We start from the raw sequence: 23,676 nt of genomic DNA, 5'->3' as shown, positions 1-23,676 counted from the left end.
TTTTTGGTGTACAGGATGATACTTCAACCCACCGAGCCACTCAACCAGGGCTATGGATATTATTTCTTACAACAGGGTTAAGATATGTATTTAAGTTTTTAAAGAGTGGGTAGAGTTAAAGAAAAATAAATTCTAAATAATCACATAAATAAATTATCCTATAAAATAGTTTAGGCAAATACATGAAGTAGTAAGTAAGCAATGAAGCTGAAGGTTGGGAAAGCACAGTGCTAGGTTCCCATGATATCACTGATTGACCACTGGCTATTTTAAAGATTTCCAAAGAATCTGTTCAGGTCCTCTGATACTTAACATAAGTGAATTGTGCTTTTATTTTTTGTTTTGTATTTTGTTTGTTTTTTTACTGTGAAAAACTTTGTTGTTTCCATTTGGCCCCCCAGTGGCAGAGGGCTCTAGGGTAGTCAAAGGCTGCCTGCCTGGAGGTTGCAGGGAGAGGCCCAAGCAGAAGCCAGACACCAGGGGAGGCAGAGGGGCCCCTCAAAGGCCACTGGGCTCCAAAGGCTCTTAGTGGTACTTGAGGGTGAGCCTTTCCAAGAGATACTCGCCCAGCCCAGCCTGGGGCCAGCCAGCCTGTAGAGATTGGTCAGCTGGTCCACGTTCTTGATGAGTTTCACCTCCTCCTCCAGGAAGTGGTTCTCCAGGAAGTCACAGAGATGAGCGTCTGTGTGGGTAGAACCCAGGGCCTACAGTCCCAGAAGGGCCTTCTCCAAGGCCGTGGTGGCTTCCACCGTGTCCTGAGTTTTATCCTACTTATCTTGAGATGGCTTCTGCACATCCTGGAAGAGGGCACAGCTGCCAACATGCTGGTTTTGATTCTTCAAGAGATGCTGGGCACCCTCATGCTTCTTCTTGGCCAACTTGTGGCAGAAGTGACCCACGCCCTTCAGGCCACACCCTCGTCATGGAACCAGAAGCCTAGAGAGAGGTACGTGTAGGAGGCCTGCAGATGAGGGTTGACCAGGCAGTTCCACTTCACGTCAGTGGAATAATTCTAATCAATGTGAGATCTCATGGTTGCTTGGCAGTAAGGCTTTTAGCTCGAAAAACTGTGATGGCTGGTTTGAGAGGCTGAGGATGGCTGAAATAATTCTGAATATAGTGACTGGAAAACAGACTGGAGGGTGGTCATAGGCTGGGGAGGAGGGGCATCCCTGCGTCTTTTCCATATAATATTGAAGCAAGAGGCAGATCCAGGGGACCAATGAAGACTTTGCCAGTGAGATGTGGTTTTAAAGTGATATCAGTGACATTAGGGTTAGTGCATGTTCTTTAAAAAAACTACTCTTTTCAAAGGTACTTAATTTAGTAAGAATGTAAATCTGGTGTATTTACAAAGGGTTGTTCTGAGATGAGAGCACAATCCATTCATTCATTCATCCATTTGATGTAGTTTATTAGGTACCTGAAAAGTGGTAGAAATTGTGTAATTGATGCACATTCCTTATGTTAAAGGAGCGCATGTCTACTGGGGGAGATGGTCATGTAAGCATTCATCCATGACACACTTATCGGTGGGCAAAATGCTACAGAATCAACTGAAGAGTGAATTACTCTCAAAGTCTCTAGGACTGGGATCTTTGGGAAAATTTCACAGTGCAGAGAAGTCTACCGCAGATAACAACCTGACACTAAATTCAGTTCAAAAACAGGTCAGGTGAAAATCTGCTGCTTCCATCTGCTCAACGGTGGGAGTCCCATTTGGGGTAAAAGAGGAACATGGTCCCGCACAGCATGAAAGATCTCACATGATTGTCACCCAGTGCTCATCCCATTGTAACACCACCCTTCTTTATTCCATAGGACCATTTTCAGTAATAATTCTGAAGTAAAGGATTCATTACGTTAATGGTCAAAAAAGAAACAGACTAATGGGCTAATACATTGTAGTTACATTAATGTACTTTTCGCACAAAGAGGAAAGTGAATACCATTCACTCATAGTAATAAATAATAACATGATGGTTTGTTCTTGAGGCTTAATTTCTTCCAATTTGTTGATGACTTCATCAAATCATCTTCAGAATTCCTGAAAAAAAGGAGGATAGCTAGATTGTTCAACCTGTTTCACCCATAACTGATCAAAGAGCCTGCTTTATTAATTTTAATTTCAAAATAGTTCTTTTGTGTGAAGGAACATATATGGAAATAGTTGTGAAAAATCTTAAACATAAGCCTGAATTTGGCAGGGATGATAAAGATTCCATTTTACAACCCCTGCAAAATGCAATTACCTGTATATTTGTTTCTTTAAGACAGTAGGTTTATGATAACTTTGTAAAGTCTATACTAATCATTATGTTGCACCCTTGGAAGTAATATAATGTTGTATGTCAATGGTTATTGGAAAATAAATTTAAAAATAAATGAACAAAAAGGGAAGGTGATGGATTCCAGGGGCTTAAACTAAATAAATGTCTCTGCAGCTGAAGAATTGTAAACTCGAATGAAAACACCAAACAATGACAGAATTCGTCATTCCAGTTCTGTTTCTTGTCTTCGCAGTCACTGTGTCATCATTGTTTATTTCTGGGCTAATGTTTAAGCTGGAATGTGTAGTAACAGCAGGGGTTAGAGACAAGGACTCCGCTGGCAGCCAGCTCAGAGGATGTCAAACCCTTACTACAAACTTTCTCTCAAAATGAGTGCGCAGAGCTGGGGCCAGGTGTTCTGGGCTAAGCTAAGTGAGGATTCTCTGGGTTTCATGTGGAAATAATAAAACCTACTAATTTTCTACTTACATATTATATATGTTAAACATTCCATCATAATCCCAGCAATTGCTTAGAACTTAAACAACATTTTTTACAGAGAAATATCTCTGTATCACTGTCATTATTCAGATTTGCAAGTGCATGGTATTAATAAGAAGTAGGCTGCCTTTCAGTCAGCTTTATAATTGTTTTAGCATCGTCCACAGGCACTGTGTCTAGGAAGCAGGGCTGGCCAGCCTCTCCCAGACCCACACCTAGGACACCACTGCTCTTGGGCAATCTTTGTTAGATAGTGGGGCTAAATCCTGCCTGATCAGACCCAGGAAGTGGGCCTGGCCCGTCCAGTAAGGTTAATAATGTCGTTAGTAACTGAACCAGTAAGCTGCTACTCTGGTATGAGACTCTAAGTGAGTTAGGAGGAAACACAGAGTAACTAGGTCAGGAACTCAGCCCACCCTCCCCGCCCTCTGGGAGTCTCACTCCCTTGGGTCTGGAGTGAGGCCACATCACCTGAGCCCAGGGAAGCTTAACTCCCTGGGTTCTGCTCCTCTCTGCCTCACTGAAGGACGAGTCGAGTTCGACTGTTGACTTGTAACTTTAGTCAAGGCCTTCAATTCTTTTCTTTTTTCAGTTTCTTTTTAAAAAGGGTTAGTTAAAGTGGTGAAAATAGGTTTTGTTCAGTGACTGCAGGTAGTGAAGAAAGAGCAGAAGTCCATTCCCATTTGTGCAGAGGTGACTAGAGGTTTTATTTTACTCGTATTTTCTATGAAAATATAGTTGGCATACAGTAGTATATTCATTTCAGGTGTCCACCGTGGGGGAATTAAGAAAATCAAAATAAAGGAACAAACAGAACAAACACACTGATGGTTGCCAGATGGGTGGGAGGAGTAGAGGGATCGGTGACAAAGGTGAAGGGAAACACAGTGATGATGGCATCATCTTGCACAGTGACAGATGGTTTCTAGGCGTAGTGTGGTGAGCATATTGTAAGACATGTAAAGGCCTTCAATTCTTACAACCTTGTCTCCTGATCTGGGAACGTGCAGATGTTGGCCAACCTCAGGGGACACACTGCAGGGACCAGGCAGGCGAGGGCTCAATGGAGAGGGTGGGGCGTGGCTGGAGGGAGGAGGGGATGCTGTGAAGACCTGAAGGCCACGTTCTGTCCTAAAGGGGTAGCATCTGCTTTATTCTTGCCAATCACTGTCGCACGCAGGCTCAGTGTAGCCACATTGTCATTTTTCCAAAAGGATATCAGTTATCTTGCTTTTCTATGTTAAATCTCATGTTTCTAAATGTTGGTAGCAAATGAAAAATGTTTAACACCTGTATGAGCTAAACAACACAAACTGCCGGCCAGTGTCTGCCCAGTCTGTACACTCTGTGAGCTTTCTGTCCCTCAGGTTGCCTTTGTGAGTCTACCTTGCTGTAAAAGAAGAGGCTTGGCCCTCTCTTCTGGGTAGGACATCAAAAAAAAATTATTTCTGGTCTGATGCTGAGCATACAGTTTGATAAATCAATGACTGTATTGTTGGGTTGGTCCAACTCTGTTTAATCCATCCAGATCCCATCCACCAGGCTGAGAGAAAAGGAGAGATTACCTTTGATCATTGGTCACCATTCTACACAACGGCTTTGAGGTCCAGTTGGAATTGAGTTGACTTTTTCTGTTAAGAAATAGGTACAAGTAGAAATGGAAATGAACACATGGAAACTCCCAAACTAGCCAGACAAAATGAAGGCATAGTAGCTTTTCGTGCTAATATGCCTCTTCACTTCTATGGTGAAAGGCAAGGTCATAACCTTTTGGAAAGAGTAAATTAAATAAGACCTATGTTACTTGCTTTTTATATACGTGTGTGTGTGTGCATGCGCAGTTATTTTGTTTGAGCAGTAAATTATTAGGGACGCTTGTTCTTTAACTTGCAGTTGAGTGCCTATTTCAGTTCTTCTATTGCCTCTGTACTTTTCTAAAGAAACTCTACAAAGGAATTTTAAGGATTAACAAGAGATGAGAAGTTATTAAAATTAAAAAGAGGGAAAGGGAAGTAGGAGGCCAGAAGAAGGCAAAAGCAGGGGAAATAAACCCCGGACAGAATTATAATTCACTTTAGTCATTAATCAAAATTATTGCTCTTTATTATCCTGTTGGGTCCTGGTAGGCTTGCCTCTGGGACAGAAACCTGTGCTCTAGTGCTTTTTTTCCATGTTTCCACTGTAATAAGAGAGGGCACTTATTCAAATATAATACTGTTTCTGGAGAAATCATAAGGACACATTGAAAGTCAGTGTGTGAGAATTCTCTCACCCCCCATTTTCCATGCCATAAAGGACATTTTCATTTGCATTGTTTGTTGTGAACAATTAAAGTAGAGGAGAGAGCACATGCAATTATAAATTCAACCTTTTCAGAAGAAGAGCAAAAACAATCTTATAAACAGGCTTTTTGGTGTGAGTGCATAAGCTTTAACTCTGAACTGAAAATCAATACCACATAGAAACTGAAGCAGGGGCATTTAATTAATCTACAGTTTACCCTCTAGTGTTGTGATAAACAATAAAAAACTGTAATTTTCTTAGAACCTTTCTGCTTAAATTTTAGGAACAATTGCATTAAGTAAGAGGATAATTATTAGTGCAAAGGAATGCCTGTGGATACTTTGCAATCACAGGAACAATATTGAAAGTCTCCACGCTTGAAATTTAATCTGTCTCATACTGCTGTGCTCTAATAAAAGAGTACCTGAATTTCAACCACTCACAGAGTAGCACTTCTTGTATTTGTCTGTGCTTGCCTGTTTTTATTTAACTCATGGGAGTGGGGGTGGGGAAGCATGCTTCAGTTATTTAAAACAATTATTCTAAAATGCTGCCTTATTGATGAAAGGAACAAGGCATTCCTGGCAGGGCCAGTAAGTGATTTACACATAACACTTTTCAATGAGCATTTCACTTTTCACTTTGCATACGTAGACACAAGCCAAGAGAAACCAGTAATGTAATTTCAGAATCTGTATGAGAATTTCAAGGCCGAATGTCAAAAACGAGAACTGAGGAGAGAAGGGGGGAAAATCAGTATTAAAAGTACTCATCCTTATAACTTAACTTTTGCTCCCATCCCTAATATTGAAGTTGGTGTCTTTTTAGAACACCATTGGCTATAGAGACTCTTGGTAGGCTTCCAACTTTACATCTTGCTTAAAATACAGGAACTTGGGACCTACCCCAAGTTGGTGAATCAGAATATCAAATTTATAGGTCTGGAAAAGGTTCTAGGGCACCGAATTTTAGACAAGTGCACCTAGGGAATTCTGACGCAGATCACATTTTAGGAAACCCTACACTACAGCTGCAACAAATTACCCGTGTTTATCAGGCATTTTGCTAGCAGTTAAGTGCCTTTCAAACTCAGTAAAGAAAGGGAACAAACTCAGAGCCACTCAGTCAGAGTTAGGTGATCTTTCCAGGACCTGTGGCCTTGACCTTTCTGGCTTTCAACTTAAGACGACGCCTAGGAAGGATCCCTGTGGACTGCTGGCAAGCAGTATACCTCTCTCCTCAGCTCTGTTCAACAGAAGCTCTTCTATCTCTTCCTGGGAAGAAATACAAAGTTAACATAAACATTCTTGGGAGAGTTTTGTTCATGGTTTGGGTTTCTTGTATTTAATTACGACTAATATATAAGTGGAACCCGCCCCTCCCCCACTAGATTCTAACCAGCTCTTCAAGGCCATCCTCTGTCCTGATTGGTTATTGCTTAGGTCGTCTCCATTATTAAATATTTTATATATCCATTGTTTTTAAAATAATTCTTGTGGCAGAAAGCAGTATTTGGCCTTTTAACAACTGTTCCCAGCCCCCGATTTTGCTCTTCTGCCTTCTGCTGTGAAGGACGAACAAGTCGCTGTGGCCTTTCCCAGCTTCCCTTGCCACCGAGCATGGGATGTCACATCGTTTTGAACAAGGAGATGTAAGAGGCTGTCTTCTGGGGTCCTTCTAAAGAGAATTTTCCTCCATGCTGAAAGCAGAACTGTGTCTGAAAAGAGCTGTCTTGCCTTTAGAAGCAGTCACATGAGGAAGAGACATAGAAAGTGGTGACCACCACCTAACCACCCCGAGGCAGAGTCTAGGAGAGTGCCAGACACCAGTGCTCCCACTGTCATGGCAGCGCTGGTGAACTAAGCCTGGGAGGAGCAACCTCCAACTTCTGGTTGTATAAAAATTCACAGCCTTGCCCTGGCTGGTGTAGCTCAGTGGATTGAGCGCGGGCCTGCGAACCAGACAATCGCGGTTCGATTCCCAGTCAGGGCACATACCTAGGTTGCAGGCCGGTTCCCTGCAGGCCAGTTCACAGCAGGGGATGCACGAAGGGCAACCATATATTGATGTTTCTCTCCCTCTCTCCTTCCCTTCCCCTCTAAAGATAAATAAATAAAATCTTTAAAAAAAAATTTACAGCCTTGAATTTTACATCTTCTTCTAGTTTGGTATTTTTGTTTCTTTTACCTGAGAGCATTCTAACTGATGTTTGCTTCAAGTCTCTCTCTTCTCCTCTGGGCCATCTTCTCTTAGTGATCAATCTTCTCCAGAACTTTCTTCAGGTGAATATTCTGGAATTTCTAACTGGATGACCTACAGTATAATCTGCACACACCTCCACACACCAGCATCAAAATCAAGTTGCCCAAAATAAAATTCTGTAACTTTCGCAAAGTGCTCAAGACTGTCTTCTGAATTATCATTTTATTAATTGATTGATAAACTACCTTGGCTCACTCTAAAATGGGTTTAGAAAAACTTACAAGTCCTCACACATTCCAGACACATTAACTAAAAAAGAATTAGGACAGCCTCTGAAAGGGATCGAGGGTTAGGACATAAAGCAGAACCTGGAGAGAGGAAGGTAGGAAAATGTATTACGTGATATGCTCGAAACCAGGGCCATCTATATAGTTGTTGTTAAACCAAGTAGTAGTTATTCATAGCCAGCCCATTGTTCAGAACAATTGTAACTATTCCTGATCCTACTGACAGGAAGGATGACTTTTCCCCCTGAGGATCCTTATAAGCTGAGTATTTATGCAGTGTCACCAGGCATCTCTCAACACTTGACCGTGGCATCACACCAGAGTGTGCGGTCCTTCGCAGAGCTCATCAGCACAGTGCAGAAGGAAGTGGAGTGTAGTCTGCCTAAACAGACCATGCACCGGGATGTAGGAAGCATAGGAGGGTAACCCGTGCTTAGTGTGACCGCATGGCATCTAATTTCTTACTAAGTGTGATTAGTGTGTTAAGAGCACAGGCTCTGACATCCAGGTTGCCTGGCTCCAAACCCCAGCCTCACTGCTGATTAGCTGAATGACCGTGGGCAATATACATAATCCTTTTGTGCCTCAGTTTCCTCCTAGGGATGATAAAGGTAATGCTTAGTTTTTAGTGTTCTGTGAGATGTACATGTGTTACAATTTCAGGCACATAGTAAATGCTATGTACATGTGTGCTATCATCCTATTTAGGACTTTAAATGAAACCATGTGAAATGTTCTACACCCATGGCAATGTGGGTGGGTGTGGGTGTTCCCCCCCAAAAAAAAATCAAGTCATTTTTGGGCTCCAGCTGGGTATCCTATAGTTCAACTCAATTTTGACACTATCTACTTCAAAATGGCATCAAATGCCACAGATTAAGGGCTCAGTCCTGTAAGACTGCTCTCCACGTCGGATGCCAACTGCAAGTCCAGGTTGTCACCTGTGCTTCTGACAGACCAACTGATTGGCAGTTTCTGTCACCCCCTCCTGCTTTGGAAAGCAGCTCACAGAACTAAGAGAAACATTCTGCTTACCAGACCGCCAGTTTCTTTCTTTTTTTTTTTAAAAAGATTTTATTTATTTATCTTTAGAGGGGAAGGGAAGGAGAGAGGAAGAGAAACATCAATGTATGGTTGCCCTTCGTGCATCCCCTGCTGGGAATTGGCCTGCAGGGAACCAGCCTGCAACCCAGGCATGTGCCCTGACTGGGAATCGAACCTCAATTGTCTGGTTTCCAGGCCCGCGCTCAATCCACTGAGCTATACCAGCCAGGGCTCACCAGTTTCTTACAAAAGAACTCGGGAACAGCCAAAAGTAAGAGATGCATGGGGCAAGATGGGGGGAAGGAACTCAGAGCTTCCCTGCCCCATCCTTCCAGAACTCCACATGTTTACCAACCTGGAAAGTCTCTGGACCCTGTCTTTGCATGTTTTGTGTGGGCTTCAGTGCCTAGGTACAGCTGAGTAAACCACTGGCCGTTGGTAATTGATTCAACCTGCAGTCCTCTATCTTTTCCCCAGAAATTAGGGGGTGGGACTGAAAGTTCCAACACTCTATTTATGGTTGGTTTCCCTGGCAACCAGCTTCCCCCCCCCATCCTTAGGTGCTTTCCAAAAGTCACCTTATTAATGCAAACCCAGTTTTGTTGGGAAGGGGCTTGTTAATTTGTTATATATCACAGAACAGCCATTTCCCCTTTATGGTTTTGAAGGTTTTCAGGAACTGAAGACAAGAGATCAAATATTATAACAAAAGATGCTCTCATTGCTCTTATCACTTGGGAAATTTCAAGGGTTGGGGGAACTCTGAGCCAGAAACCATGGATGAAGACAAATACATAAAAATAGATTTCAGTTATTAGAATGATGGTATATATCTTTCAGGGTTCTGATTGTTTCTCATAAAAGATTAGCCCCAAAGTTGGTCACTTTAAAAAGAAGCACATAGTCTATCTCATAGTTACATAGGCCGGAAGTTTGGGTTCATATGGGCAACTTTTCTGCTGCTTGAGTCAGTAACTGGGTTCACTCAGTGGTATTCAGCAGGTGGAAGGCTGGACTGAGCTGGAGGGCCCAAGATAGAGAAGCTTTACTCCCATGCTTGGCACCTTGGGAGGAACGGTGGGAAGTGTGATGCCTACATCTATCCAGCCTCACAGCCTGTAATCAAAGTCCTCACGTGGTGACTTAAGTTTCCCAAAGAGGTATTCCGAGGGACCCAGGTGGGAGGGGCAAAGCATCTTAAGACTTAGCCCTAGAAGTTCCAGAATATAACTTCCACTGCATTTTATTATTCAAGCAAACATAGAGATCAATACAGATTCAAGGGGAAAGAGATTGCCTGCCACAATCCAATGGGAAGAGAATAAAAAATGAGTTTAATCTGTTACATCAAGTACACATCGTTGTGGTCCAGCCTGAGACAGGTACCATGCCACCATTACATGTGAACACATCCCTTCATTCTCACACCTGTTGTTGAATGAAACAGTGCAAACACTTTCAGGTAGTATTTATATTTGGGGAGGGTTTGAGCACAGAAACCATGGATCTAATAATAATTTAATATTTTCTTAGTATCAATAAATCCTACTTTTATATTATAAAACATATAAAGAATTTATTGATTTTAAGATTTGACCATCTCTACTTTCTCTTCTGTAAATTGGGCCAGAAGGAAATTCAGGCCCTGAGATTAAGTATCTGTTACCTATGTGGAGCTACTTGATGTTTGCAGCAGTCATAGCTCAGTATCCAAAATGCACAGCTAATCCAAGTGCCAGTTTTCAGGCTTTGTTGATCAGCTGAAAGGTGAGTCACCTGTGTTAGAGATGGATTAAATGTAAAGGCCGAACACATTGCATAAATGTCTATGAATGGGAGAAACCATGAGAAAGGCAAAAGGAACTGGATTTCAGCTACGCAATGAAGGATGAGTGGGGAGTTTTGATAGAATGCAACTGGTCTCCTGTCTTTTACCTGGCTGAAATCTCATAGTGGAGGGTCCTTCCCTGAATTTGCCCTTCACACTACCCAGTGAGCACACCATTGTGTTTGTTCCTGTTATCTTTGCTTTGGTACATTTTATTGATTAGTTGCATATGTTTGGGTAGGGAATTTATGTTTCTCTTTGGCACAGTCCTCACCACCCCTTATTGTCACACACTGATCTGCTTCACTTATGTTTGTTACTTGTTTGGTGCCTGAAACTTGAGAAGGCCCTATTAGCTCTGTGGCTTTATTGGGTCTTTGCTATTTTTTGGTTCAGAAGCTACCCTCTAACATGAAGGAAAATGAGCACATAAGAATGTATCACCCACCCTTAGCTATCGAGGGCAGGTTCTAGAACTGGTGCCAAGTGGAGCTCAGGAAAGAATGGAATGATGTCTGTACCACTCAGTCTTCAGGGAGCTGGTACATAAAGTGGTATCAGCCCTGATTACTTTGGCTGAGTGTCTTACAGTTTGGCCATTTATATTTGAATCCAGGATTGAATAGATTGACTCTTAGTTTCAAACTTCTTACTTTGGTGATATTACTTTTAAAATCATCCATCTTAACCACCATCATGCCAACAACTACTTCAGAAAATATGGAAAAGAACCCTGGCTAGTGTAGCTTACTGGATTGAGTGCCAGACTGTGAACCAAAAGGTCTCTGGTTCGATTCTCAGTCAGGGCACATGCCTGGGTTGTGGGCCAGTTTCCCAGTAGGGGGCACACAACAGGCAACCACACACTGATGTCTCTCTCCCTTTCTCTCTCCCTCCCTCCCCTCTAAACATAAATAAATAAAATCTTTAAAATATTATGGAAAAAACACCATTTTAAAAGGATGTGCTCAGGAGGGTAAATTGCTTTTCCTATAACTATTTCATTACTTGGGGGCCATTTCCCCAGGGTCTGAGCAGCTCGTTGCTAAATCTATGAGCAAGGATTGTACTGGACTCCCCAATCACTAACAGTTGTAAGGAGGACAAATCTTGTATAAATCACTGGAACATCATGAAACTGACATTATTAATCACCAAAAACACATCAGATCAGTCTTGCCCATGTTTTGACTGAGCAAATTCAAGCAAAGCACTTTAAAAAATGGTCCTATCTAATGATATAGATTTGTACTTCCTGGAAGATATTTTTCCTATCTTGAATATTCATATTCTCCACATACTTCTTTAAATTTATTTCTTCTCATGATTGACACTTTGAGAACTTTCACGTTAGACAACAAGAAAAATGTTTCTTAGGTTCCACAGTAAGAAAATTGTTGGATTTCATTCAGAAAATTTCTAGAATTGAACTGCAAAATAATGGTAAGCCTTCTTGTTTAAGAAGTCACCTTTATTCCCAGCTCCCTGTCAAATATGATGCAATTTGAGACCCTCTGGGTTTTTCCTTTCTCTCTACTTGTTGCCTTTTGGTCCTGTGTCAAAGAATTACTCTCATTAGAACAATAGCAACAAAAACCCTTTGTTCTTTCATTGGTCTCTTGGGTGGTTTTAGTGGTATTGAACTAAGACATATATTTGCCGTTTCTTGAAACCATGAATTCCACATCTCAATGGGGTCATTACAGCCCTGCAGTATAAGATAAATCAAGTTGTATGGCATTTGTTTGAGAGATTTCTAAAGAACAAAAGGAGTGTATGTGTTCGGAGGAAGGATGGGGGTGGATGGAATCTATTCACACCTCCAAGATCATGGAAAACCCCCTCTCCTTAAAATAGCTGCCCTTTTGTGGCAGGTGCTGCTTGTTGCCTACCCCAAAATCCATTTTTTCTTTTTTCTTCCTAGCAGGATCCCTGATTTTGTTCAGGGCTTCAATGCGTATAGTTAAAAAAAAGAACCCAGCTCCTAAAGTTCCTTTGTGCTATGGAACTGCTCTGTATCTTGATTGTGACCATGGATGTATGAATCTATATAGGTGATAAAATGTTGCAGACATATAGAAAATGAAAACTGAATTTATGAGGAAAAAAACAGTGACATAATAATAAGGCCAGTAGTCTGGTCTAGTTAATTATAATCTGTTGTCATAAATTTCTGAATTTTGATAATGTTTCATAGCTATTGCAGGAATTAGCATTGGAGGAAGCAGTGTAATGGCTACCTGGGAATTCTTGGTATGATTTTTGGAACTTCTTGTGACTCTATAATTAGTTCCAGCTAAAAACTTTAAAGTAAAGATAATGACTGAGACTACTTTGCAAGTGACCAGTGACCCTGTGAACTAATTTTGACCAATGAAATGTAAGCAGAATTGGGTATGCTATTTAATCATACTTAAAAGAGGTAGACGACTGAATATATTTTTACTTTTTCTTTTATCTTTCTTCCTCCATGGAACCAGATGTGTAGATGATTTCCTGCAAGTATAAAGGAAAAAGTTAAGTAGGTGAAGTTGAAAATTAGAAGAAACTTGGGTTCTTGACTATACAAGCCCAGGAATGCCTACTCTGGGGTTTTGTATCATGTGAGAAAAATAAACCCCTCTTATGTTTAAGACAGTGTGGTAGGGTTTATGTTCTTTAATATTGTATGTAACCCTAAATAATACTTTCTTCTTTGTTCAAAATGTAGCTATGATTACCAAAGGGCTAGATGCCAATGGACTTTTATTTTATCATCCTTAGAAGAACCATGAAAAGTGAGGATATTTTAGGAGTTCTGAGTTCTCGTAATACTTTATCCACAGGATATAGGTATGCATTTGGACAAGAAGTTCCATTTCCTCTAAGATGGCAGGGTTGGACTTAAGAATACTGAAGGCTCTTAAACCAGGGAGTAGGTAATAATGGACGCTAGGGACATGCTAAATCAGTCATTGTGAGAGAGAGATATTGAAAGGAAGGAGGCAGTTACTAGTTTTCACTATCATTGCTACATGTTCCCTTATATTTTGCTGCACTTCCTGAGCAAAGAGTAAACGCCCTGTTTCACTGACTTTGGGCTTAGCCATATGATGTGCTTTGGCCGATGGAACATGAGACAATGTGATGTATCCCTTGCTCACATAGAGACCTCCAGAGGCATCACAAATTTCCACCCGAGCTCTTGTTCTTCTCCTGTAACCCTAAACACAGGTGTGGCACACATAGGAACTGCTCTTCCCTTCCAGGTCTCTGAACGAGTGAACACACGCAGCAGACCTACCACCTGGCTGCAGTCAATCCACAGCTGAATCATTACACGAGCAAAGAATAAGCCTTTGTTGTTGTGAGCCACTAAGATTTTAGAGGTTTTACAGAAAAATGGACTAGTACTGAAGGGAACCTACAAGCTTCTGAGAAAAAGTAGTCCATGAGGGTAGTTGCAAAAGAGCAAAAGCCACGATCTAAGGAGGAAATTGTGAGTAGAAGCTGGGAAATAGAGTCAGCACTAAAGAATGGGAACTTGGGCTTGGTATGGCAAATTCTTTAAATTCTAAATGTTTTCTATTACATGATGTACTGGTTACAAGTAGTGGTTCTGAGGCCAGATACGTGCATTCTCATCCCGGCTCCTCCATCTGCAAATTGTATGTCCTTGGTCAAGTTACTAACATCTTCTCTAAAATAGGGTAATAAATGGGATTAAATCATAGGTTAATATACAAGGATTAAATATGTTAATATATAACACTTCAAATTATCTAAATTGTGCATTCAATAGTTAATTAGTATTAATGTGAGAGTGTCTCTCCCTTCCCTCCCACTGCTGACCATTTTGCCACACTATTCTTATTTTGGCTATTGCAATAAAAAATGCTACCTGAGCTGTGAATGCTAGCAATAATGAATGGATGATGATTGAGGCAAATTAGGGCAAGTCAAATGAAAGTCCAAAAAATGAATACAGTGAGAAATGCTGTATCTATCTGTATATCTATCTATCCATCATCTATCTACTCATCCATCCATCCATCCATCCACCCTTCTTTTCTATTTCCCTATGGATGGCCTCTGAAGAAAAATATACTTACCAAAGGCTAAGGCAGCCTTTAAAATAGCTTTGGTCTTTTAGCTAAATCGCTATTTTTTAATTGGTAACTTCTGAGCATCCACAAAACTGGAGAGAAATGTTCAAAAGCTCCTGTATTCATGACTTAAATATAATAATCATCAACTCATGACCGTTTTTGTCTCATCTCTGCCCTCAATTGACCTGTTCCACTAGATTATTATGAAGAAAATCCCAACAGTCATAGCATTTGGTTGAATAATTTTGAAAAGTCACTTGGCAATTAATCTTTTTCTAATAAAGGACAGCATGTTTGGACTCCTAGAGTAGTCTCATCCTGAGTCACATAGCATCAGAAAATGGGAGTATAACAATTAGCAGGTGGGTGGTAGATCAGCTTGTTAAAATGTAGAGTGTGGGTTGTTGTCATGGTCTAGAGCCAAGAGGCTGCCTCCCAAGGCTTCCTACATGGCTTCAGGGCACTCCTGTTTGGAGTGCTGTGGTACGAGAGTGATTTGTAAGAGTGGCACTTTATAAAACCCCAAGAATAAATCAATGCAAAATATCAGTTCATTTTATTTCAATATATATATTTAAAGACCACCAAGAATACAATATGCTTTGGTATTTAGGAAAATAAGTGAGCTTAATGTGAGCCCTGCCTTTAGAGTTTAGTGAAAATTACAGACATGTGTAGCTAGCTAATTATAACCTGAGGCAGGTTGAAGACCTAGTATAGAATTCCAAACCAAAGTCTATATCATCACAGAAGGAATGTAATTTTGTATTTGGTGGGGGTGGGGGCTAGGGGGTGAGTGGTGAGGCAAAGAGAGAGTTTCAAAGAGGAAGCAATTTTTAAATTTAGCTTTTAAAGAATGAGTAGCATTTGACAAGTGGACTAGGAGGTGGGTGGTTGAAAGTCCCCCTCTAAAAAAAAGTAAAGAAATTCTAAGAAGTGTGAAAGCATATATACGTCTTAACCCAGAAACCAATCCAACTTTTGGAACCTTCTTTCTAGTATTATGTAAGTCCAAGGAATGTTCTAAAACTTGTTTTCTAATAGATGCCATTTCTTGGCATAAAACATTTTCTGCATACTGATGAAATTTAATGGGCAAATCAAATAATATAATATTTATATTCATTAAAATATTCCCATAGAACTACAGTTGGCCAACTATAGCCCTTGAGCCATATCTGGCCCACTGCCTATTTTTATAAATAAAGTTTAATTGGAACACAGATATGCCTGTTCATTTAGTATTATCCATGCTGTTATGGTGCCACAATGACAAAGTTGGGTCATTACAAGAGAACATCTGGCCTGCAAATCCTAACAGATTTACTCATAGGCAGGACTACGGTGGTTAAACTGCCTAGGGTGCAACATTTCAGTAGGCACCTGCATGACCCCGAGAGTGTGAGCTTTCTTAAATTTTGTGCTTTAGATGACTCACATATCTTACCCTATTTCTGACCCTGTGTTTCTTTATATCTGGCTCCCTGTAGAAAAGTTTTTCCAACTCCTATTGTAAAACAAAAGGCTTGGTAGCAAATTATATTCTTAAATTATTTAGCAGTTTTCTTGGGATGAAATGAAGTGCATTAATTATCCAATGAACAAGAAGAGTGGGAAGTGATGAATTTAACATTCATTAATTTATGGTAATATGTCACTTAAGGGTATCAGACTATGCCGCCCCAAAATACGCCACTTTGGCTTACGGAGTATTTTAATCTAAAGTTAATCGAGAGCCAGCAGGTACAGCAAACACTCTTTGCCTCACCCTAACTGCCTAAAAATACAATTTTAGTGTCCCCTTTTATAAAGAAAATTTATATTTCTAAAGGAAACTTTCATTTATAGAGATGTTTCTATAACAGAAGGAACACAGCTCTTCATCTGAGTCTCTAATCTGCATAACAAAATCACCTTTATTTTTCCTACCTTTCTTCCTTTCATTTTGCCAACACTTGCCTCCCCTGGCCAAAGCCACAAAGCCCTTTTCCTTTGGTTCGCCTCTGATGGTACATAAGCATTCATCACCTGCCTGCCTCCTGCAGCCACATTTTACTTTGTGATGTCTAGGGCATACATATAAAATTAAAACTGCTTTTCTCCCTCTTGTTAATGTCTTTAATCAGTTTGATTTGTGGTCCCCAGCTATTGAACCAAGGAAAGTAGAGAAAAAGATTTTTCTTCCCCGACATCACTAAAGGGGAACTCTAGTCCACCATTTCTGCCAAGTATCCTGGGACCAGGACTGCTGAGCATAGCATGGATGGAGCAGTCAAACAGGATTCATTGGTTGGTCTTTTCCTTTATATCTCATGCGGTATAATTTTCTTTTCTGGGTATTTCCCAACTTGCTTTCATCATTATCAATTTCAGGTTGTATGGGCAGACTGCTTTGTGTTTTATATGTTTAGAATCAGTACATGCATTGAATTTAATAAAATTGCTCTTATAAAATGAAAATAATATTAAATAAATAAATAAATAAATAAATAAATAAATATATATATATATATATATACATATATATATTTTTTTTACTGATTTACAGAACCAGACAATAGGAGCTTGGCCAGAACAAGTGAAAGCTCTAATGCAATGGCCAGTCGCTCTTGTGCCTTCAGCCTGTGCTGATTTATCATCCACTCCCACAGGCTACCCTGAACAGCACTCTGAATATGCCCCAGTTTCTAGTGCTTCTAATGGAGCATTTCCCCGTAGGAACCCTACTGTCACTTCAGTGAGGGCATTCTTTTCAGAGAAAATTGCTCTGGAATAATGTTTCCTGTGAGTTTTTATCCATCTTCTTGTAGCTCTTACCACAGAAAAGATTTCCAGTTGCATAGTTTGAGGGCATCTCATCGTTAATGCTACAACCAATGGACAGGACCAGGGACTCAGATAAAATAAGAAGATGTTGTGAGACTTTTAAACTTTTTATAAGAATATTCAGCCACTCAGTAAAGAAATTTAAATTATTGGAGTCTTTCGAAACCTCAGGACTAAATATACAATACGTAATAAAAAATTCATTGAGTAGATATTTGGTTCCAACAAAATAATGCAAGTTGTAGGAAATATAAGGATGCATTTGGGGTTTCAAAGCATTCCAGAATGAAAATAGTTTTTTTAAACAACTGTATACAAAAGTAAATATCAAGTTAGAGGTAAATAGAATAATTGTCTCGATGCTCCAGGTAAAGTTAGAGATCATAAATTTTTAAGGCATCTAATCAATATGGAATACTAGAAGTTATTAGTATTCCACATGCAAGAGTGAAAAATCGAATACATTACGTTTACTCAAGGTCAAAATAAAAAGCAAAGAAAAGGTGGTGGTAGGATGATTTTGGAAAGCAAAGAAAACAAAGCACAGAGAAACCAGAGGTGGCTGAAAATGATAAAACACAAGCGGTGTGTGTGTTGTCACCATTCACAGCACAGTTTTTGCAGCTCAGAAATCCTGCTAACTGACGTCCCTAGAAACCCCAATTCAGGGGGGAATGACTGGATATTGTTTACACATCCCACATGCTTCAGGAAGAAGACCACCCTTCCCATGCTCTCCAAAGTGCCCCCACTCCACACCAGATCAAGTGGTACACAATAGGGCACTTATGTGGTGTTCAGCCCTTCCTCAAAAGAACCTGGCATAAGTCTCAGTAGGAGACAGGATATCAGAATAAATAGGTCATTGTTCCCCTCCATGAGGGCAATTCTGGTGTTCCTGTTGCTTGACAAAGACACAAGTGCCGGGAAGTGAGGTCGATTGTTTCACACAGCTCCCATTTTCAAGTTCTCAGTGGCTTCTTTTTCGTGCTGCAGACCCAGCTGGGAAAAAGGCCTGGACAACAATGCCACAGGGAGATAGCTTTTTCTTTTATCTTACTTCTCATGTTCACCATGTGTTATTAATCACTTAGTTGTTCTATTTGCTGGACGTTTTAAGAGTAGAAAAACGAGCAAGCATCTCAGATCTGGCTTAGGGGAGAGCTTGTGTTTACAAGTGGAGTGAGAAAATCTTGTGATCAGTACCCACAAACCTGTAGGAGTCAGGTCATGGTTTGGTGACATTTCTTTTTTTCATAGTAATGAGACACATATTAAATACTCTTCTGTGGGTGAGTTGATGTAGGAACCAGCTGGATTTAGAAATTTTGGAAAGGTGCTTGTCTTCATCCACTAGGGCTGCTATAACAAAGAATCACAGACTGGGTGACTTAAACAGCAGAAATGGGTTTGCTCACTGTGCTGAAGGCTAGAAGTCCAAGATCAAGGTGTGGGTAGGTTTGGTTTCTTCTAAAGCCTTTCTCCTTGGCCTACAGATGGCTGTCTTCTTTTGGGGTTTTCACTCCACATGTGTTTATGTCCTAATCTTCCTTTACTTACAAGGACTCACTCTCAAGACCTCATTTAAACTTCATTATCTTTTTTAAAGGCTCTATCTCCAAATAGAGTACTATTCTGAGATACTCAAACGTATGAATTTAGGAAGACATTATTGAGCCCATAACAGTGCCCTTTTCACTTCTTACCAGCAGAAAATCCCTTTATGATTCATAATTAGACAAACATTTTTCTGATTTATAAATTTCACCTGTGCTGTTAAGGGTCCACCTCATACAAAAAGAAAGTCTTTTGACCGCCCAGGTTAACTTTTTGACCACCCAGGTTAACTCTTCTCCTGGGCTCTGGGCTCTAAAATGGAGTTTTTTTCAAGTTTCCTCAGTTGAGGCTGAAGTCAAGTGCTGATGAGAATAGACAATTTTAATTTTAAAAATTGAAAAAGTTGGCACATAATTTGCAGTATTATGTATATTTGATCTTTTGGACTTAATTATTTTCTACTTCCCTCTGCCTATGTAACTTTTCACTGTTTTCATCTTTCTTTTGATGGCAATTAAAATATTTTTAATTGCAATTTTATCTTTCATCTCACTTCAATCTAAGGCAGCAACTTTTATCAAAATTTATTTCTGTTAATATTAAATTTATCAAAACATACCTTTATTTTAATGATCACTATTAGTGTCTCTATGATACCAGAAAGGATTTAAAATATCCCTTTCATGTGTATACATCAAACATTAATTTAATTTTCCATTAACCCCAAGAATTTATCTAAACTTTTTAAGTACATAAATATGAAAAGAATTTAGACTATAGACAAAGGAAAGGACAACACACAGCAGAGTGGTTTGGATAAAACTACCTCTAGGGATTAAGCTAGGTCTGGTGGAAGCCAGATGGAACAAAAAGGACTTGGCCTTATTCTTTTATAAAAGCATGCAACCTTTACTCTCCCAAAGCTGGCTTACTGGTGGGTGAAGTCACTTCCTACCACCAGCCTGGGATGGCTTTGTGTGGGATCTACCTGGAAAGGAAACAGCGATGAGATGGATGTGAATTGAGGACTGTGGGTCAGTTCTTCCCAATTCCTTGTTGAAAGATGGCAGTCTCTCTGAAACAGAAAGGTGATAACTGGATAAAAATCAATGCCACGTGGTGGACCACACATTCTGCTCTTTAAAACCCGTTTTTCAGGCAGTCATCTTTTCCCCTTGGGGCTGTGCACTGACGGTGGGCAGTGTGTGCCCTGAGTTCTCAGTCACAGGGAGGTCACTCGAGTGTTTGATCTGCGTTTGAGGTGGGGAAACTGAATCTCAGGAGAAAAGATACTGAAACTCAGAAAAGAGGAGATAATAAATAATTAATGTCATTGAAAAGATGATATTTTGAACAGAACCAGAGACATAGAAACGTGGAACAGACTGATGGTGGCCAGAGGGGAGGGGAGGGATAATGGTGGAAAGAAGGAGAAGGGACTACACGGAGAGCATGTATGAATGACCCACGGACATGGACGACAGTGTGGGGATTGACTGTGGGAGCGGGGGGTGGGCTGGGCAAAGGACGGCAAAGGGGGACAATTTGGACAAACTGTAAGAGAATAAACAATAAAAATAATAATAATTTGTAAAAATTTCCAGCTAAAACTACTAAGAGAATAACATTTTTTGTCTTTGGGAAAAAAAGATGATGTTTTGGTTGCAGATGTTGCGATATTTTGATGTTTTCATGGGGTGTATACTTTCTTTGGTCATAAATGAAATTGATACAATTTTTTAAATTCACATTTTTTTATTGTATTTTTTTCATTACCATTTAGTCCCCTTATTGCCCCCTGCCCTTCCTTCCAATCTCAGCAATCACTATGCTGACTTTTTTTTTTTAATTTATTTTTCGAGAGAGGGGAAGGAAAGGAGAAAGAGTAGGAGAGAAATATCAATGTATGGTTGCCTCTCATGCGTCCCCTGCCGGGAACTGGCCTGCAACCCAGGCATGTGCCCTGACTGGGAATCGAACCACGATACTCTGGTTCGCAGGCCCGTGCTCAATCCACTGAGCTACGCCAGCCAGGGCTATGCTGACTTTTTTTAATGCATTACTACTATAGATAGATGGGCCTTTACCAAAAAAAGTTAGTAAGTTTAGATCATGTAAATTCTCTTTTCATTTTACATATTTTCTAGAGATTTATTATAGTAAAGAGAGTTTTGTTCCATAACTCTTTTGTCTGCTTTAATAAAATAATAACACTTTTATCATGTACAATAATTAGAAGACCTGAGGATAACACACATGCCTAAACAAAATCAGAATTATGCCAAACATATTTATTTTTACCAATATGATATTGTAAGGATTTTCTACAACATCCAAGTGATTTTTTTCCATCTTTACCTGAATGATTTATTTTTCTTAAAAGCTTTTCATATTTATTTTTGGACCAAGCTGACTAAAAATGTCTTTTAGGGAAGGCACTGTCTCTTGACACTTTCTGCTTTTTTATTGATTACCTTTTACTGAGTTAATCAGATGAATGACTAGAAGAAAAGCATTTTGGAAATGGGACCCAGGATAAATACATTTTGAAGGATGAGAGGTAGTGAGCGGTACAGAGTATAGTAGGTCAAATCTAGTGAGTCTCCTATAAAGTTAGGAGACATCTTCAACTTATAATCAATCAGTGTCATTTCTAGAAAAAATCCCCAGCATTTCCCTTTGTTCCAAATGTAATAGGAAACCTATTAAGGTTTAGAATCTATGATGGCCACTGCGGTGATTATCAGCCATAAGTGGTTATTTAAACATAAATTTAAATAAGGAAAGTGGAACAAAACAAAACATGCAGTTCCTCAGTTGCATTAGCTACAATTCAAGTGCTCAGGAGTCACAGGTTGCTAGGGGCTACCGCGTGGACTGTGCAGATATGAAACATGTCCATCATCACAGCATTGGCATTGTGGGGAAAGGAAGGAACTTCACGAGAAGGTAAATAAATGCTAAAAGAGGGGCTGGACAGGCATTGAAAATAATCTGTGGATGTTTCAAATTTGACCTTGGCTGAGATTTTGCAAGGCATTCACTTCTCTCCCCCTCCAGGATGCTGAGGATTGAGCACAGTACAACCAGACATCCCCGAATTTGTCATTTCCTCTTCCATCACTACCTGAGCTCAACACTGAAGCCTCCTTGCAATGCAGTGATGCTATGACTACTTTTCATTTCACAAGTCACTTTTTGGTATTTCTTTATGAGGTGTCAACTCAGTCTACCTATTCTCAAATTACATTCTATAGCTGATTCTCACCAAATTTAATCAAATATATTAAAATAGGTGTATCTTCCACACTCTCCAGACAAGTTCTTTCCACCAAATTCTGAACATCTCCTGGGTTAACATTTGGTGTGTTATCGTATCACAGCATTTTAGTTTTAGTGCTGAAATCTTTTAATTCCGTGCTTAAAGTAAATAGAAAATAGGTCATAGGATCCATGAATCTTGTTTTGTTTTGTTTTGCTATTCTAGCACATTGCTAATTTTCATATGTGACAAATAATAATATTATATTTTAATGAAATCATACTTTTACTTCCCTTTTATATTTAGTATTAATGATTTATAAAAGTCTTTGAATTTATGGTCCTGGCATATAAAAATATGACACTCTGGCTCTCATAATAATTGCATATATAAAAGATGAAATCATCTGTTGGTTTTAAATGCTTTTAAGTTGAAAATAATTTCCATATGGTTGAATCAGGCCTGATCTCCCACTTGTAAAGATTCATATGGCTGCAACTGTATATGTATTTAGCTAAAATGGAGAGATATGAAAGTTTCACCACCAATAACATGTAAATTAGCAAGGATGGATCATTTTCTGAGCATCTAAAATCAAATTGTCAATAACAAAGACATTAGCAATCAATCTTTGGCATTAAAAATAAAAACATATCTTATTTAAATAATATGAGATGTTTTTATTTTTTACTTTTACTTTTATTTTTGTTTAGCATTTACTATGTGGTAGATACTGGATTAAGTGCTTTATATAGATGATCAAATTGGGGGTTGGCAAACTTTCTCTGAAAACAGCCAAGTAGTGAACACTTCGGACTGTGTGGACTGTATAGTCCTTGTCACAACTACTCAGCTCTGCCACTGTGGCATTGAAGTAGCCAGAGACAGTCCTGAAAGAATGTTAGTAGCTGCATTTAAGTGGGCCCAGTTTGGCCCCTTGGGCTCCAGTTTGCCAGCCTTTAATCGAATCCTCATAAATAACTGATGGCCATCTACTGAGAACATATCTTTAAGCCATTGATAGTTGCCGTTAATGTTATAAAGGAAATCAGAAGATTTTTTCTCTGCCACCTGGACTCTCATTCATTGAGTCTCTGGTTCCACATCTTTCAGAGGCTTGGAATTACTGCTCATCCTGCCTCTCTTTGGAATGCTAAGCACAGGCTGAAGACTGTGGCCCACATCCAGTAGTTGTGGGGTTATCGGGCCTCTGCCACTACTTGGATTTTGGACACTGGTTTACCTTGCAAAAAACCTATCTGCAGCAAACCTGTGAGAAAAACTTTTCCTAAAGAATTAGTTGCTAAAACTCAGGGACAGGAATCCCACCCAGACACCCGTGTCTCCATCTTTAGCCACCCATAATAACATGGACCTCTCTGGCCAGCTCTCCTATCATGTACTTCCGCAGTGTGCTTCCTTCCTACCCTCCTGACCTCTGCCTCAGGGTTTCTGTGGTGACCTGTGGAACTTTATTCCACTGCAGATGAACTCTTCTTCATCCTCAGACTCTCCAAGAATCCTTTAG

Source organism: Artibeus jamaicensis, unplaced genomic scaffold, assembly GCF_021234435.1.
Source record: "Artibeus jamaicensis isolate MK-2021 breed Jamaican fruit bat unplaced genomic scaffold, CSHL_Jam_final contig_519, whole genome shotgun sequence".
NCBI classification, from domain to species: Eukaryota; Metazoa; Chordata; class Mammalia; order Chiroptera; family Phyllostomidae; genus Artibeus; species Artibeus jamaicensis.
This window is presented reverse-complemented; position numbering follows the sequence as displayed.